Below are 13,921 nucleotides of genomic sequence, written 5' to 3'. Positions count from 1 at the left end.
TGGCAAAACTGGCTTTCAGAAGGATTTGGACTATTTCCTTCCCTTTCTCAAAAACTTCTTCTGCTGTGTTGCCCCACCAACTAACCAAAACCAGGACACCCTCCAACTGTTAAAAACAGGGGAAATGTTTATTTCTTTGTACATAGTCCCTCAGTGCTCTCATTTTCCATTACCACTATGGGTTGGCTTTCACAGTCTGCAGGAAGTTCCTGAACGAGCAGAAGACCACAGCCAGCCTGAAAGCCAAACAGAAGCAGATGCCTACTTCATTATACATGCTGATGGCTGTCAGTAGCAATTTGTTCATGGATTTAGCTATTTAGCTGAGGTACCTTGCAGGGTCATTTGGGCCAGAAGAGTGGGTGCAGAAGGCACCTGAGTGAGAGGCTGCAAGGAGTGGGGATGCAGGGGAGGTGCTGGGGGCTGCCACAGCAGGGGAAGGTGCATCGCTCCAGGTGGATGGGATGTGGCAGAAGAGGATTTGCTCAGTGCCAGGAAGGAAACAAGGGCTGTGTGTGCACGTGTGGGTGGGTGCTGGGGAACACGTCACACATATCCTGTGCCAGGAAGTAATTTCATCCTTTTCCTGGAGCAGCAGAATTCAATTTTTTCTGTGGTTCAGAGACACTCACACCCTCCCTGTTAGTGTAATATAATTCAGTAACAGCAGGCTGAGAGTGAGGTCTAGCTATAACAGCAGGACAGCCAAGTGTCATCTTTCCTTTGTTGGTGCTACCAGCATGTCAGAGGTTTATGACAGCTATTGGTCTCATTTGCAGGAAGGTGAGATGAGAGAGAGTTGGGAAGTTATTTTTGTAGCGATCCAAGCAAAAGGGAAGGACATCTCCTGCTTGGTTGCCCTTTTCCATAGTATGCAGTCGTCATAATGAACAGCATGGAGTTCTATTCATCCCTGCATTTCTGAACTTTGACCTTCATTTCATTCTGTATGGAAAGTCCCCTCAGCTCATTTTTCTCTTTACTACTGTGGCATTTTTTCCCCTAAAATTAGAATATTAATTGAAATCTGAATTAGAATCTGATTGCAATCTAAATTGAATAGGGAGCTGTGACTTTCCAGTTTTCCGCAATCATAAAATGACATGGCTGAGAGAGCTAAATCTAATTGTGTGGGGATTTTTTTTTTATATCTCTTCCTGCTTCTGAACTTGCTTTTGTATTCTCATAAGCCCAAACTCAGGAGGCATTTCTAATCAAATAGCTAGAATTTCATGTCTGATTATGGATGCATATTTGTAAGAAGAAATAATCTGGGAAACAACTGGGGTTGGAGAAGCATTTCTAAATGATATGTATCTAATTTCTCCCAGCTGATAGCATTTTCAGCATTTCTTGGGTCTATTAGTTTTATATTCAGTGCACAGCTTCAAACTCCGGTGGCCCGAGAGAATGCATTACTGTTCCTACAGCAGAGCAGTAAAAATGTCAGCAGTGGGTTTGATATTCAGTACTATAAACAGTGCTTCGTGAGGAAGCCCCAGTGATACTATGCTTGTTCCAGGCACCACTTTGGTGAATCCTGCCTGTTCTTAAACACACATGTAGTCCTGCTAATTTTATGGAGAAAAACGTGCTGTAGAAAATCCATAGGAAGGCCCTCAGTAGCGTGGGCATGAGGACTCATTTTTAAGCAGCTGCTGCATTTTGTAAGGTGTGAAAGACAGTCACTTTACAAAGACTCCCTGATGTGTGCTTTCAGTTTTGTAGCCTGATCTGGACAGCATGGTGTTGGTGACAAAGCTCCTCTAGATTTCATTGGTGGCAGATGACAGTTTAGGTCCTCACCTGAAGTTCTTGGAAAAATCTTTTGTTGGCTTCAGCGGGTAGACCAGGACCGACCCACCTTTGCTTTGGTTATTTAACTGAGGTGCCTATTTCAGGAGTTTGGTGGCTCTCGATTCTCTCTTTGAGCAGTAGCGAATGTAAGATGGGCACCTCTGGAAGCTGCCTGAGTCTGCAGCTGAGATAAATACCCTTCCATCAATGCCTGTTTCTCTTGCCTGCGATGGCCAGACCAGCTGTGTGCCTTACTCAGGTGCCTTGGTTTATGGGTATGGCTCGAGGCTGAGTGTAGATCTCACATAGGAATCACCAGCTTCATTTGCTATTGAGTCAGTGGGAGCCCAGAGACTTTGGCAATTTAAGAAGAATGTTCAGAGTCCTCCTGGAAGAAGCTATGCTTGATTTCTGAAGTGGGTACAATGAGGATTACTCAGACAGGTTCTTCATTAATTTTTGAGCTATAAGCTTAGGAAAAAAATTGCCGTTGCTTAATGGCACATACAATACGCTAGTATCAAGGAAAATTGTCCGTTCCTTGTCATTTGTATGCAAATTTGCTGTACTCTTATTTTGCCACATTACAAAAATATTATTAAAAATAGATCTATATAAAAATATTCTTGGGGCACTGTCTGCATCAGGTGAGAGTCTCACTTCATGCAGATTACAAAGCCACAGAGGTACCTGCCAGTGGAGGTGGAGAGTACTGTCAGAGTTGTTTCTTTGCCGAGCAAGCCTGCTGGTGGTCACAGACTCTGTCCTGCCCCAGTTGCTGTTCCATACGGCTCTAAATTGGCTGCTTTAGGCAAAGGTCACATTGTGGTATCAATTACTGGCTACTACCTGGAAAATTTAATTTCATGCCCTGCAGTGGGTCTGCTTTCTTCTCTACTCTGATTGGTAACTGGTTCCCTGTTGGTAACTAGAATAGCTCATTTACTTGAAGTGATTAAAACTGAGAAGCTCACAGATTTGGAAGGGCAGCTTCGGGTTGCTAGCATAACCCAGAGAGCTCTTGCACAAATGCATTTGGATGAATAGAACAAAAGCTACTTCTTGCCCTTTACAAGGCCTCTTAAGAAATTGTATTGTTTGTGATTTGTGTCATGTCAATCCGTTCCTTGTTGTCCAATTGGTGTTTAGCTAACGCACTGGGTATGTTTCCTGCAGGTTAATTGTACAAAATGAAAACCAGAGGAAATTAGTGAGCTAAGAAGTGCTTAATTTTAGATAATAAGACATCAAAGTCTTGTTAATGTTACTTATTTTTTAACCTAAACACTTTTGCTTGAAGATCAATTGTCAAATCTTGTCTGTCTTTTAGAAGACTCTGAGGAGCTTCTTAAACAGCTGGTTTGCATTTTAACAGATCTTAGTGCTATTTCCAAGATCCGGAAATCTGGGCCTTCATTTGTTCTCAGAAATTGTTTCCTTCCCAAAGGATATATTATGTCATTGATTTTAAAGTGGAACTACTAATCAAAGTAAAGGGGGATTTCTGCTTGAAAATTGTTTATGTGATATAGGCAGTGACGGGGATAAAAAATAGGGGTGCACAGGAGTGAATCCGATCCTTCTCCATGTGTCTAGAAGATCTTGGTTTATGTTTTTCCTTATGTGTTTTCTTGAGATATGAGGAGTTGTTCCAGCTTCATGAGGAGCAAGGATTTGAAAGAAAATATCTGTGAAGAATATAAGGAATTATTAACTATTATTTGGGTGAAGAGAGGCTTATTTTAAAATAATTAGTGGTTACTATGACAATGGAGTTTTGCTAGTCCAAGTACTCCAGGACTCCCACAGTTCAGATTAAAAACAGTTCAAACAACCATAGCATGGTGACTGGAGTGGCAGTTGGCAGTCTGCAGGTGCACTGCAGAGGCTTTTCTCAGAGGACATGTATTTTGGTATAACATGAAACAGCTAAACATTATTTGAAAAGTATTTATGCCAGGTACAAACACTCCTGTGGTGGCAGCAGCATCAGAAGCTTCTGATAAGGCAGCAAGTTGGAGTTTGGCTAACTAAAGGATATGGGACACTGAGTTGTGGAACCCAGAGTTTCTTTACTAGCAGCCAAGAGGTTCTGCTTGTCTTTGAATTCAGATCAAATTGTCTAATCACTTCCCATGCACTTTTTAGTCCTACTGGCCTGCAGTACTGCCGGAGTGGTCAGCATTGCACTACAGGTAAAGTTTACTAAGTAGGGGATATAACCCTCCCCCAGGAACTTTACAATACAGGGATCTGGACATCACTGAAACTCTTTAAGAAGACCTGAGAGATCCAAACTAAAATTTCTTTTAAATACATTTTCAGTACAAAGTACCACAGAGAAAGGAATGAACACGGAACCCAACTTTACACATTATTTCTTTTCTTAGAAGTGTACCATTCTGAAGGGTAACCCAGTTGCTAGCACCAGATCCTGAAGCTCTCCAGTGGCATGTTGGAGGCTAGTGATGATCACCTTCCGTTTCATAAGCCTGCACACTTGTCCACGGTAAGTCTCCAGAGGAAGCAGTGACACCTAGGTCTGCACAGTCCTTTGGATACTTGTTTTGGTGCCTACCCATATGGGGCTTAACTTTGGGCTTTTAGTTTTGTAAGCCTGGCCCAGAACCGCCACCCTCAGTAGGAGCCATGAAGCAGCTCCAAGGCGAGGAATGATCAGAGTAGATCAAGATTTACATTTCCTCCTCTACCTGTTGGTTACACTGAGCAGGTAGACTTCATACTCGGCATGTCCCAGCAAGGCTGTGCTCTGCCTGTGGCCCTCTCCAGCCCTGCTTCCAGAGGCAGGGGATGCAGGCATGCATACTGTCAGCCTTCACAAGGCAAAAGTTACAGAGCTTACTGTCTACTCAGGATCTCTCCAAGACAGAAGATTTTTAGGGCAGATGATCAAGCATTTTTACAACACTCGAGATGAAAAACAACAACTGTAAATCAAGTGGTAATCTAAATGCTAATACAAAGGATGTATCTTTGTCCTTCAAAAGCAATGAGATTTTTCACATTTGAAAGTACATATGCACGTATGTGCTTTGTTGAATGGCAGCCAAAATCCACCTTTTGCCTTATTTGTTTTTTTAACTTCTTAATGAGATCGGAAATGTGTCTGGCACACACCTGTTACAAATAGTTTTACTTAGGATAATAAATTAATACTGGCTACTAAAGCACTGAGTTGCCAGAGCCAGGCTTTGCTGGTAGGAATGTAATGAGCTGCTAGTGGTTTGGCACTGCAGTATCACAGACAGCCTGGAAGAAATTTGCAGGTCTCAGAGAAATGCCATAGCTCTGGCCCCCAGAAGGTAAGGCAGTTCTCCCTCCTCATTCCTTTAGGGGAAGCCACCCTTCTGTCACTTCCAGGAGTTATTCTCATGCAGTAATGCTTGCCATTTCTTGTTACTTTGCAGTCACTGTACAGCTGGAAGGTATCTGCTCTGGCTTTGCCAGAGGACTACTGGTCACAAAGCAATTTGGCAGTTTCACCACTGATGCTTACTCACTTCCAAACTGTGAAGCATCCCTAGAGCTACCTAAACTGCATTCTGCCAGTGTGCAGTGACTGAGATACATTGCCTCAAAAAATAACAGGATGAATAACGATATCATCTAAGTACAATGCATTAAACTGCATTTATTTACCATAGATGGTCAAAGAACAGAGATATAAAGCAGGTCCCAAAGTGTATTTAGCTTTTAAATCCTTGGTGCAGCATGAGCCACATCTCATTAAAGATTTAAAGAAACAGACGCTTTTCGTTTTCTCTGTGGGATGAAATGACTTAGACTTCCTGCACAGTGTGGGCTGATACTTTGGGAACACTCAGCTTCTCTAACATTTCATAAATGTCATCAAAGCAAATGCCTGCAAACCTGTGGGCACCTGCAAATCACTCCTTGATGTTTTTCCTCTTCTTAACTTTTATATCGATTAACAGGGAAACCTCCAACAAAATTCTAGCAAGTGAGCCTTTTTGAAAGAATCCGAACATGAACTATAAATTCAGTACTTTGCCGCTGTTGAGAATTTCTAGTATCATAAATCCAACTTCACATCTGGAAATGGGTTCTTCAGAGTTCATTGGTTATTCGTCTAAGGAGAGGTCTCCAGTGGCACAGAGGGGATTTAGGCACGGGGTAGGAAGTAAGTACCCAATTCCCTTTTATGTCTTTGAAAAGTTTTCCCACTGATGCCTCTGATGAAAAGAATTGGAATAGCAGGCCTCACCGCATGCACTCTGTTAGGATACTCTAGGCACTCCCCATATTTTTAACACCCTAAGAAGAATTTCAGGTGGAAAAGGAATTCTTGAATTGTGCATCCTAAATATTTAGAGAAGAACAAGGATTGTGCTCATTTCCAGGGGGAGGCAGTACAATACTTTAATAATTTCTTTCAATTCTAGTCCTGTTCAGAGTCTCCTAACTCAAGAGTAGGTATTGACAGGCATCCTGCGGTTTTATTTTTTCCAGTTCTTCTTTCACCCTGTCTTTCTGCCCCCTCTTTCTAGCTGAAAGTCAAGACCCACAGCTGGAGGAAATAAAATGGCTATATTGCAGTGCTTTAAAATTAGCATGGTTCAATTTCAGCTCAGAACTAATAGAACTCTCTGCAGAAGGCATTGAAGCTCTTGCTTTGTGCATCTGTCTCTCTTATAATGGAAAAAACATAAGCAGCTATGAAAAAAAATCAGAAAAATCCACCACCTACCTCTTCCCTGCACTCAGCAGCTAGTGTTTGTCCTAGCTTGGTAATGAAAGGCGATTCCATCCCCTCAGCATCACATTATCAAGTAGCTTCAGGTTGTCCTTAATCACCTTATTATTTTTCTCTTTCAAAGTTTAGATTAAATGGTTTAACAATGCTCATGTGATTTCCCCATAAAGACTGTGGAATTGGTGTCCATATGCTGTAAATTAGGACACACCAGAATGGGAAAGTTGAACATACTTGTTCCACTGCAGCAGTAACAACAAACTCCCTTCCCTCCCCCCTTTTCCCTGCCCTTCGCCAAACCCTCTTCTCCAAAACCACATAACCATATGGCCAGGGTTATAAAACATCAATGCCTCAGTCACAATAGCAATCCCAATAAAAAAGCCAAGGTAGAAGCCTTCACAAGGCTTAACCTTCGTTTACAGCTGATCCCTGGAGTGTCTAGCTCTGCAGCTTTTAAACACTGCTCATATCCCCCATAAAAAATGTTTCCTATTTAAATAATAAAAGATTTACTACACGAACATCCTTCTCCCACACCCCTGGATTACACCTCTCCAGGGACAAAACACCAATTCGGTTGGGTAAAACACCTGCCTTATTAATACTGTTCATCAAGAAACAATGCTGAAGAGCCTGACAGCATGCAAAAACCTGGCCCCTCTTTGTAGCCGAAAGAGTCCCTGCTGGGCCTAGACTTCAGTTAGGAGGAACAGGTGTCTCTCCTCCCAGGCGATGCTTTTCTGTCTTAGGCTAGCACAAGAAGCCGGGGGAGCTGCGCTGCTCAGAGAGCTGATATCCCCCCTCACATTGTCCCGGTGCCAGCAATGCCAACTGAAAACATTGCCAGCTCCAAGGAGGTCCGGAGAGCTCTGTCTGATGGGGCAATATGGGCTCATCCTTCCAGCACAGACGGTCCGGATTAAGGAGGCTCCTTAGGATCCAGCAACCGCACTGCCCTCTCCCCCAGGCAGGGCAGCAGCCTTCCTCAGGCAGGCCAGAGTGGCACTGCTGACTAGTAAGTTAAGGCCACACCATATGTCTGGTCTGCACTAAGCCTGGCTAAGCACGTGCTATGTCTGCGTGAGAGGGTGTTTTGGGCCAGCCAGCATTTTCCTCTGCCACAGGCTCCCTCTGTTACCAGTACGCCAATGGAGTTAAATATTACAGTGCTTAAGACGCCCAGATGGTTTATATGGCACAAATCCTTGTTCCAGGCTGCCTGCAGAGAAAGGCGGACAATTATATTTTCAAGGTATGCTTTTTATCAGCTTGGGCTAGAAACGGATATTATATCCTAAACACTAATGAAAGCGAAAATTAGACCCTTGTGCATCTGAAGGAGCTGGGGTCTTGTGAAGAGCATTTACAGCACCTTTACTTTAATCCAGGTCTAAGCACAAAGAGGGACCTCCAAAAGTATCAGGAGGACTGTAGAAAATCTGTGGGTTTAGATGTCGGCATGAAACTGTGTCTCTACTGAGGCTTACTCACTACTGCTTTAACAGACTAGTTGTCCATTAAAAATATATTTTAATGATCCAGTGCCTTTTTTCATTGTATCAATGATTATATTGTTCAGTCTACAAAATCCTCTGGAAGTCTGTGACATGATTAAGTAAAAATCTAGCTGTAGTTGCAGACCTATTTTGAAAACTTCCAGCAATGAAGCTCACCAGTACAGCTGTAATATTCCTCCTCATCCCCTTTACTGTAGGCAGCTTCTGCTATTTCTGCACTGCAGTAGCATTTGCTGACATTTCCATGGGGATGTCATATATTAGGTAGCACTCCAGGCTTTGGTTAGCAATACATGATACATCTTGAAGCAGTTAAATTCCTCATGCCATTTTGGAGTTAAAACCCTGTTTCATTTAAAAGCTGGACTCCTGGCTGGTAACTTGTCTGGAATAGTGGGTGGCAGGTCAGTGCAATTTGAAATGGCCAGGACAGAGTAGGAAACCATGAAAAATGGAGCAATTACACTGCAGGTCAAGGTTTGTTATAGGGTGGCATGGTTTCAATTTGGCACTGAAGCATGGCAACAAGGCTACTAGGCATGTTCATGCATTTTTGTTATCTCTCATTTGCAAGCAATATTTGAGGAGGGGGAAGGGGGAAAATGTAGGAGGCCAATACAGCTATCTTGAAGGGCTAGCTGCTTACAAGGCCTTATTTTTTTTTTTTTAAAGGAAACCATTATTAACCTAAAGTTTGGAATAAAAACATCCATATGAAACTTTGAGAATTGTGAGCTGTTTGCCAAACACTAGATCAAAGGTGCTTGAATGGCTTGATACAATTTTTTGGAAACTAAAAGAGGCACATCTGGCCTGAGAATCACTCTGCCAAGTTTTAACCTAATGAACTTTGAAATCAGCCTCCTACTAGCAATCTTCTAGGCCCAGGTTTCTAGTAGAGTAGCTAGACAGTCATTTATAGCCAAAAGGCAATTGTATAATGACAATGTTCTGGGCTAGCATCTAATTGACAGACTCCTGATACAGTGTTGTTTCGTGCTAATGAAACTGTTTTTAATTTGTCCCCCATCATTTATCAGCTGACACATGAATCCTGGATGTTAAAATCTTATCACATCAGAACAAGTTAATGTAGCCATAAGTCCAGCTGTGGAACACACATCAACGGCAATCTGTTTACACAGCACAGCTCTTCACATATTGTACCATTCCTTTTGCTTTATGATGCAGACCCAAAATTGGTTGAAAACTTAAAAAAACCCTTTTGCTGAAGCTGGTGTTTGTTGGAAACACCCTTTTGTTCTGCACTTTCCTGATTGCCAGATGGGAGGAACTCTGACAGTCTGAAAGAAATAAAAGATTCTTGCTACGCTCAGCCCAGAGAGCTGAAGCCCACAAAGCCAGATGCTCATGAAGAAAGAAGTATTTCCTGCCATGACTAAAGTGCAAAGCATATTAAATAAACCCATTTAAAAAAACCTTCACCATTTGAATCTCCTCTTCAAACTAGATTTCATGATGAGATGTAGTGGCAGTCATGACAAAAGGAGTTTGGAAAAAACTGTTGACGTTAGCTGACACTTGCAAAAGTCCAACCAGAAAGGGAGCATTTATGTGCACAAAGTTTCTTTGCCACCAAGCAGGTGAATATGTACACGTTCAATAATCCTTTTGGCAAATGCCTCTTGTGTGGACCAGCAAAGCTTCTTTGGAAATATATTTATCTCAAAACCACTTATCTGAACTCTGGCAAACTTCAAGTGAGAAGGTAATTAAGCCTCAGCATCACTTGTTTTGGACCCAGAGGGGTGATAGCACACACAGAATCTCTATTATTAAATGATTTCTCTTATTGCTTCTCCACCATTATTAAGGCTGGAAACATCTTCCTCCTGGCTCATTTGATACTAAAACTCTATATGCTCCTAGCTAATCATATTCCTGAATTTAGAGAAGTTAAATTTATCCTCATTCAGTTTAGATACTTAGTTTAAGACAAGATGACAAGCACTCGAGACTCCATTGATTGTACTTTCCAGATTTTCACTGACTCTAAAGACCAGATCCCAGCTCAGGTGCAGATCTCTGTACCTGGAGACATCAGTATGAATGAATTGCATCCAAGGGATTCCCACCCACTGCCACCGGTACAGGATCCCCACAGTGCATGGTCTTTGTGTTGACAGGCAGGATCCACCTCTGATAAACAGACTCCTTCAGCACATCCGCCCTTCTCAGAGCTCCAGCACTGTAGTAATTAACTCCCTCAGAGATTCCCACCTTACTCTCTATTGATAGACCCTATGTCTTAGGATACAAGTGCTCACAGACAGAAAGATTGGGGAATGGGATAATCCTGTGTTCTCCTAGAAGCACTGTGCACTGAAATCATCGCACTTTGTTTCTGCAAACTATTTAGAGCTTGTTGATAGCATAACATGATGCTGAGTCTGTGCAAGAGAGAAGCCGGAATGTAAGTACTATAAAGGAAGCTAAAGTACTGCATCTTGGTATGCAAAATACAGGCAGACTATTCATGTTTTGCAGCCACAGCCTTTGCAAAGTGCTGGGCATCTAAATGGGTCACAGACCTTTACACTGGCACTACAGCATATTCTGGCTAGTGGCCTGCTGGCCAGATCCTGTTCAGGTGGTGCTTTCATCCAACGTGCTACCTTTTCATGAGAGAAAACAGAAAGCAAATATCCAGACAGCAAATGCATGTGGGTAGAAAAGGTGGAGGGAGGCATCCCTCTTTCTCAGTGTAGATAACACAGCAGAGAATGGCTCAGAGATGCTGTTTCTACTTTTTTAACCCAAAAGGAGAAAGGAAGAGAAAAGGAGAGTTAGGAACAGGGGTCCAAAACCTGCTATGGTTATACTGTCCTGACTCTAGTAAAGAATTTATGATAGTGATTTCCAGAATTTAAAAGGTTTCAGCAGAACTGATTCAATTAAACAGATACTGTAACTTAAGCCAATGGCATTCTTGTACAAACCCCTTTTGTTAATCAATTTTTTTCTTTTCTGAAATGCTGTTGCCCTGATTCAGGGTTTGCGCACCCCAGTGCTAACATCCACATTTTTAAATTTATGCTCTTGCCTTTAAATCAGTTTTAAAACCAGCAACACAACTGAGCTCCCTGTGCAGAGGCTGATGGGAATACTTTTTCCAAAACTCTGTATGGGAGGTAGATGCACAAGATTGTTTACAGGCAATGGGATTTATGCTCTCTCTTTTACACACAGAGAACTATGTTTGGCAAACTATACTTTTGTTGAGGCAAAATAATTGAGTTTCACGATTGGTTGAAGTGACAGCGATGCAACAGTGGGCTATGGTCAGAATAATTTAAGCCCTTTACTTCTCTCTCCAGAGAATTATATTAAAAATAGAAACATTTGGATCCTTTTATCAAAGTTATAAAGTTGTGTGGGCACCAGATGACGAAATACATGTTAAAAGGAAAAAAAAAATTAAAAGTTGTCCTAAAGAGAGAAAGAATACAGTCCTCCTGCAGGCATGTCCATCTTAGAATAGCTAACATAGCATCATACAGCAGCATTTCCTCCTTTATATACTGGTGCTCACTGTGCTGAATGGTAAGCTCTGTGCTTTGCTATCGCTCTGAGGATTGCTAACTGCAGGATACTCCTGGGCAAGACAGTGGGTGCAAATGGAAAACATCCTGCTCATGTCAGGTATAAAATCTTCCTTGTTCTATACAGATCTACAAGAATGGGCTCCTTTCATCATCGGTCACTCAAGAGATTTACATTTAGATTACAGTGATATACCTATAAATATTGCAATAGAAATCACAGAAAGCTGAACAGCCATATCTTGCTATATATTGCAGAGTATAACCTACAGTGTCAATTGAGTCTGCACCCCACCATGCTCTCAGCTGTGTATCAAAAATCTGTGGCACTTCCTCAAAGAACTTACTGTTGCCCAACAGATAAGAGAGGCAGATAGATCCTCTGTAGATGCAGGCTGGAGGGAAATGGAGCAATGATAATCTGAAAATCTGCCTACACAATTTTTCTAAGCATTAGAAAAGAGAATGATAGCAAAATGGGGGCTGGCAAGAGTGGTTATCATTTTTAGAAACACTTATGAACAGCTGTAGCGAGCAGCAATAACATATTCTTCAAGGGAAAACTGTTCCTATCAACAAATATTATGTCGGAATGCACTGAAATCAAGCATCTGCAACAACTGTGATCATAATTTTCCAACTAGTGCTGAACTAGTTCATGTCCACAGAGCACTGACCTGCTTAAAATAATCTCCATTTAAACTTCCAGTCAAAATGTCCCCTGAGAATGGAGACAACCAGTATATGCGAGAAGGGTCTTGGGTGATCTCTCACTCTTCCAGTCCTCACCTTCTCTAGCCCTCACTCGCAAAGGGGGCATTCCCATCCTTTGCTGTGTTGTGTTGTATCCGATCCAGACTGGAAGTCATCTACGGTCCAGACCTGCCCTTTTTAAATTATCTGTAAAGCAACATGCACACCTCTGGCTTTTTATCAAGAACAATTAGACAGTTGCATAAACTGACCATCTGGCATTTTAAAGAGTAGCAAGAGATTTAGAGTTGGAAGTATACTATTTGCTTTTAGGCAGTGTCCTGCCTGCACTGCTGCTGCTACCAACCTTAAAATTTACAGTGACACTGTTTCACAGCAGAAGGCCGTTATCAATGCTTTCCAGAGCTTTAGGAGAAATTGTGCCAGCCCGCCTTGGAGACACAGACCTCCCTTAATGAGTGTGTTGAGGCTCTGGGTTCCCCTGCCTCAGGGTTGAGGTGTTGTCCATCCCTTGCTAGCAAGGACCCCCACAGTTTCCTGGTATGGAGAGGAAGGAACTACACTTCCACCTCCTTGCATCACTTTGGGAACCTGTCCAGTACGAGATGCATGTGTGAATGGTGGCTGGAGATGCAGCATGGGTAGGGACAAAGGGCACGTCTCAGCTTTCTCCTCTCTCACCTACAGAGCACTGTGCCATTCCTTCATGTTTCAAGCGTCTTTGAAAAAGATGGTGAGATGGAGGTGTTTGCTACTCTGCAAGGATGCACATGGCACTGGAAGTACCTGCTTCAGGAAATTCCACCTTGTGTCTATAAAATAAGCATCTCCCAAGATGAACTCTCCATAAATATCTGGAAAATGTCACCATCAACTTACAGTTAAGTCAAGACGTGAACCTTGGCTGACCTGCTTGTGTAGTTCCCTGTAATCCCTCACTTCCTCACAAAGCTGGGTGAATGGTCTGAGAAACCCATGGACTTCTCAGTAAATCATAAATCCACTGGGTTGTTAGTTTGGGGGATTTGAGGAACAGATTTCAGGAAGTAGTGAGGAATAATGATGCTCTGGGATGTTTCATCATTTTCCATCCGCAAAAGAGTTTACACATGTTGTCTGTGACTTCCTCAGTGGATTTGAATTTCCTCCTTGGAAGGAATGGAACTCTCTCAGTGTTTAATTTTTGAGTGATATTAATCAAAATTGTATTTTAAATGATAGTGCTCTGTAATGTGAGAATTGCCATATCTCCAGTAAAGAAATAGGCTGTCCATACAAATAAAAGTCAGACGTGCTTAAGAAATAGTCCAGTAGATATATATTCTTGTCTGCAGCATTATTATACCCTTTCATTGTGTCTTCTGACACATTCTTTTCTATACTTCCAAGCTGCAAATGGCTGTCCTGATTTAAAGCATGTGGGAAATCCGGAAAGATATACAAGGATGGACATGCTGTTACACTCTGCACACATTATTGTCAGAAATGTTCACACATTTAGCCCATGGTTACCTGCTGTTTGCAACCATCCCAGGGTGCCAGGTACTCTGGTTGTTAAAGAACACAGCTAAAGAGCTTTGAAGGTTTGTTAA

This window comes from Aptenodytes patagonicus, chromosome Z (genome assembly GCF_965638725.1).
Source record: "Aptenodytes patagonicus chromosome Z, bAptPat1.pri.cur, whole genome shotgun sequence".
Classification (NCBI taxonomy): domain Eukaryota; kingdom Metazoa; phylum Chordata; class Aves; order Sphenisciformes; family Spheniscidae; genus Aptenodytes; species Aptenodytes patagonicus.
Note: the sequence above shows the minus strand (reverse complement) of the source record.